We start from the raw sequence: 5,523 nt of genomic DNA on the forward strand, positions 1-5,523 counted from the left end.
TCCGTAGGAACAAGTGGTCGATGTTTAACTATGCTGGAACTTCACTTATCGTGCTCAGATGTCAGCTATCTTTCAATATTTCATAAGTTCTTCTTTTATTAATGTTGGTTAAATGAAATTTATGTTTCCCCTTAATTACATTTATTTAGTCTTTAAACTGCATAACTTTTCCACCTTTCAATGGGTAGCAATGACCGAGTCTTTATCTTAAAAGGCACATCGTAAAATTCGTGGACTTAGAATTTCACTTGGACTATGGGCATTCAGAAATTTTATAAGTTCACAAGTCAGATTAAGTTTTCACAGTCACCTCTCCACACATCTCGCACACTCCCTGCCCTGATGCCCTTTTCTAACTGACTCTGCTTCCAGAGCCTTCATATATATGGGTATGGGTTCGATGCCTAAATCTGGTATAATTTTCCTTAGTTTCGTCCAGATAGGCTTCCCTTTTCCATTAATGTTTCACGTTTAATTGTCTATGCAATTTGTTCAACGGTTGTTATCGAGTTAACGTTATGGTGTGCGAGAGGTCACCGGGCGAGGTCAAGATCTAAATTAGTTCATCTTTTTGCCCAGCGCAGTACAGGTAAACACTTTTAGTCACTGGCGACGACGGTTAAACTCGGCATCTGTTATGACTTTGTTTCGCTAACATCTTTTCTGTTTTGCTGTCTCTGTCTTTATCAGTGATTTTCTGTATGCCTTTGTGCGTATATCAAAGTATTTAGTTTATTCAATTATAGACTCGTTTCTATTATATATTTATTACTTAATAGTTATTACCTCACTCATAACTTGATCAACTTAGATTGATTTTTTCAAGTGATAAGCAAGTTTTAAGAGATCACTGTTACCTTTAGAGTGTTCAGTTGTAATATTATTGTTATGAGGTTTCAGGTATCTGGCTGAAGTGAGGTAAATTTTTGGATTTAATAGTTGAATAGTTGTGTAGTAACCAGGTACTTGATCACTTCAGACAATATATATATATATATATATATATATATATATATATATATATATATATATATATATATATATATATATATATATATATATATATATATATCTATATATATATATATACACATACATATATATATTATATATAAATACAGTATATATATTAGATGGTGGCTCATACAGATGCTAGCCAACAGCCGAGAGAGAGAGAGAGAAAGATAGAGAAAATAGTCTCCGGTACGTTGGCGTGAAAAATACTTCCAATAAAGAATGTCCACCGCCTGTCAAGAGTATTGGCACCTCGTGCTTTCCGACCAAATGCAGAAAAATAATCTCACACATTCCGAAATTTTCCCATCTTTCACGAAACTCAAATCTTCCACGAAGTATATTTTTGTAAATAAAGAAATATCTCAATATCAAACTAATTTCTATACACCTTTTTCCTCATTTTTGCACTCGTGATATCCAAGGCCGATAAATTGTGATATTGCATATGTATTTGCTGGACAGGTTGAGGTCTGCGTGATGGCGTAATGAGGTGTCCATTATTAGTTGAAGATCTATCAAGTTTTTGATGAAGTATGCATAAATGCTTTACAATAAGGAGTACAGCTCTTACTTCCACTCTGCAACACTAGTTAATAATGAACACTGAATGAATGTCAGCTATTCTTCCTCATCGCCACCGCTATCAACAAAGCTAAGGTGTCGGCTGCCTTGATGCGTCTTCTCCAACTATTCCTGTCGAAAGCATCTTCTTCCACCAAACCATTATTTTCTAAATCCTCCTTCATTTTATCACATCATCTCATCTTTTTCTCTCTCTCGAGCTTCTATCCCGAGCTCTCTACTCTTCCCGCATCCTTGCCACTTGTCCACAGCATCTCAATCTCCACTCTCTTATCATATCAGTAATCTTTACCTACCAGCCTTCCCCTAATTTCTTCTTTTTCCAGCCTTTCACGCAGCTAGGCCGTAAAAATCCACCTCAGCATCCTCATATCTGTTCGCTCCACAATGTCAGCTAATACTGGAGTGCTAATAACTTTCATTCAAACTGGGGGTAACGACTTTCTTTCAGGATTCTTCCTCATGCTATAGTCACCTTTGTTGGCAGCATTAATTCAAAGCCGCACTTCACGGCGGAATATTACCTGAAAGTTCCCTCCTTGTAGCGATTCACAATGCAACTGGGATATAGCGCGATAAGAACTTATAATGTTCCTTAGTAAAGAAATGAAACTTACTTTAACCAAAGCCACGACTTCATATCTTTTCTAGTGACGAATGGCTACCCATTTCGAATGTTTCGGTAGGATTATAAAACTCAATTATCATTATGCTTCGTCAGTTGACAGCACTGTCTCAATATTATTTTCTTGAGAGTAGCCTCATCAACCATTTTTCTCCGTACTTGGATAGTTTTATTTCATGGCCCTCCTCTACGGAGTCTCGCAATAATTATTCTTGGAGTAATTTTGCAAAAGGTTACGTCCCATCACCGCTGCGCTTTATTTCATTTTATAGAACTTGAGTACCGTATTATTGTTACTCACCGTGGAGAAACTCCTATACAAAAATCAATATTTGCGTTGCTTTCGATATCACTCAGATCTAAATACATCTTAAATTATATATCTTCCCTTGACGTTTGCCACAGTCATTTTCTTCTTTATATGCATCTCTGTCTTCTTCGTTTTTTTAACGTGCTTTTTTTCCTGTAGGTGTAAAAAGCTGCCATTATTGTGAAAGCTCAGTACATCGGTTCGTCCATAATCCAGCTTTTTTTTAAGCAAGGATCTGATGCTTCTAGTACATAGACACTGTATATTTATAATTTTTATCTGCTTTTTTTAAAACGTAATCTTTGACTTTTCGCTCGCTTTCAATATCAATATGTTAAGGAAATGTTTACAATATCCAAAATACTGTTAACAATAACAGTTTTAATAAATTATTTTTGGGTTTAAAAACAATTTCAAAAAATCATAAAAGAACATTTACTGTATTTGTAAGTCAGCATTCAATGAAAGTTAATTTTCATAAGCTCAATTAACTGCATATTTCTTTTATAATAACTTGAGTCTTCCTTCCTATCGTTACCAAAAGCTAATAAGGTAGACTTCACAAGAACACTTTTAAGGTCCCTCATCCAGGTGATGCAGTTAATAAGATACTCCTACCTTAGCCGGAATGACAGGCGACATACTTTACTGGAGCTCCTATGGTGCAATGAGCCTCTTTTTAATAAACCCAATAAAAGTAACTAAAGAATATTTTGAAATATTCCCATTATCTTGAAAATGACGATGATGCCCAAATATATAATCATTTCTACTGGTGACAATTATTTTTACTTGCAAATTCTGGGAATATATGTATTAATATTTACAACGACTTCAGGAAGGAATCTCTCTCTCTCTCTCTCTCTCTCTCTCTCTCTCTCTCTCTCTCTCTCTCTCTCTCTCTCTCTCTCTCTCTCTATATATATATATATATATATATATATATATATATATATATATATATATATATATATATATATATATATATATATGTATATTATGTTGTATATGTCGGGCTTTTTAGAAGAAAGACAAGCGGGCTACTGAGTATTACTTTCAATAGCACCTTTTAACCAGTCGAAATGCCTTGGCACAATATATGTATCTGTTACCTTCCAACTGTCAACTGCAAAAACCAACAAAAATCATGGAGGAAAATGAAGCTCTGTTCAGTTCACCTGTGGCTAAAGGCATCATTTCGAGAAGTCTATCATTTCTGAAAAAGCCGCTCGCAAGAATGATTAGGAAAGTTATTCAGTCGATTCAGATTATAAGATTATAATATATTAGACACCCTATTGCTTTTCTTTAGGAACATAATAAGATCACGGACAAGGTAGTATATGAAGCTATATGTTCATCTTATGCTCACTATTTTCATTTTCCTTGAACGAATTATAAGAAATTTACTACTTGGTTAATTTCCACGAAATCAATGTTTTCTCTTTCAACCTGGATATCAATCTCTCTCTCTTTCTCAAATAAAATAAAATAGTGTTTGATGATAAAACTTTGGAAAAACTCCTCAAATTCTCTTTATTAATGGTAGAGATAAATCAATGTTATTCTCTCCCTACCATCGAGGTGACGCTGACAGGCCGTCTAAACCTCGAAAAGATCGCAACCATTTCCTTAAAGGAAGCAAATCACAGTAAGAAAATAGTCACTCTTCTAATCGGTTAAAAAATACGCCGATGGTGTCGAGAAAAACCTTGAGCTGAAACTAGACTACTTATGGATCAGTCTGACAACTGACATTTGGCCAATGAAATTTCTAAAGGTAGAGGTGAAATGACTTTGTAAACATAAAAAAGAAGCCTAAGAATGATCTTATCATCAGCTCTACCATACCGAGAAGTGAACGACAATGAACAATCCAATCACTTATTATTACCTTACACACATCTACTATGGACTGTGGTAACGTCATAATGTTCCCACCAGTCATTCCGGAAGAACATCCAAGTGTTGTTCCGTTAATGGGCTATTATCCCTAACACAGACAATGGGGCAGACATGACATTCACATTCATAAAATGTATTCCTTCCGGGAAAGTTTAATGGCTCCAGCTTTTGCTTTTGTTCAGACTCAAATGACCTACCGTCCATCAAATGACGCGCCTGTGTCATCCATGCAGTGAGAGGTAGAATACCTTTCTTCAGCTTTCATGGCAACCATGATGTTACCAATGTTTCCCTACCTGAAAAGAAACAAACTATAATTATAACAGTATAATAATGATTTCAGATAGTAAACAATGATATAAACAGGGAGACAAACAAAAAGAAAATAACCACATGAAAACATACTGGGATGCATAAAAACACTTCTCAATCACAAATCTACGCTTCAGAATATTATACATACACCAGCAATAAATTATAAAAATTAAAGTGCATCAACAATCTTCTGCCTATAACGAACACTCAAGTTTTACAAGGATTGAAGTATAGAAGACAAACAAAAAAAAAACGCGGTTCTAACTCGTATATGAGTTTTTTTAGATAAAAAACAGGAAAAATGCAGGTTAACGATACCTCGAAGGAAACAAAACTGGGCCTTTGAACTGTACCTCAACAACATAACGAACGTTCTCATAAGATGTTCAAGGTAGAGAATGCGAAACCGGAAGGCATTAGAAAACAAAAAAATAAGAGAGAGAGAGAGAGAGAGAGAGAGAGAGAGAGAGAGAGAGAGAGAGAAATAATAATGAAAGCAAGCAACTCATCTGTGAATCATATTACCTCTGATCTTCAAAACGAAACCCCAAAGTGGGACGCATCGCAGGAAGGCCGATCAGTTCCGAGGAAACCATCGAATCTCACGCGAGTATCTCGTCTTTACCATCTATAGCCTAGCTGTATTGCAACCCATTTCCATATCCTGACAACTATAATTCTTTTGAGAACACCTTCGAGTCATCCAAGAAACTGAGAACACGCATCATTCAAGAACAAAAAAATGCCTTAAAGGAACGTCTGCAGATGT

At 35.4% G+C, this 5,523-nt stretch overlaps 1 long non-coding RNA gene across 1 annotated transcript in view; it reads right to left on the reverse strand.

Moving 5' to 3' along the window:
* Nucleotides 1-1,141: 1,141 nt before the first annotated feature.
* LOC136838683 (uncharacterized) overlaps nt 1,142-5,523 on the reverse strand; it is a 497,744-nt gene continuing 493,362 nt past the window's right edge. The window contains exons 6-7 of the long non-coding RNA XR_010853144.1: nt 4,637-4,735; nt 1,142-2,687 (exon numbers count right to left, since the gene is read on the reverse strand). This is a non-coding gene — a long non-coding RNA (uncharacterized lncRNA). The remainder of the gene's footprint in view (nt 2,688-4,636; nt 4,736-5,523) is intronic.

Source organism: Macrobrachium rosenbergii, chromosome 1 (assembly GCF_040412425.1).
Source record: "Macrobrachium rosenbergii isolate ZJJX-2024 chromosome 1, ASM4041242v1, whole genome shotgun sequence".
NCBI classification, from domain to species: Eukaryota; Metazoa; Arthropoda; class Malacostraca; order Decapoda; family Palaemonidae; genus Macrobrachium; species Macrobrachium rosenbergii.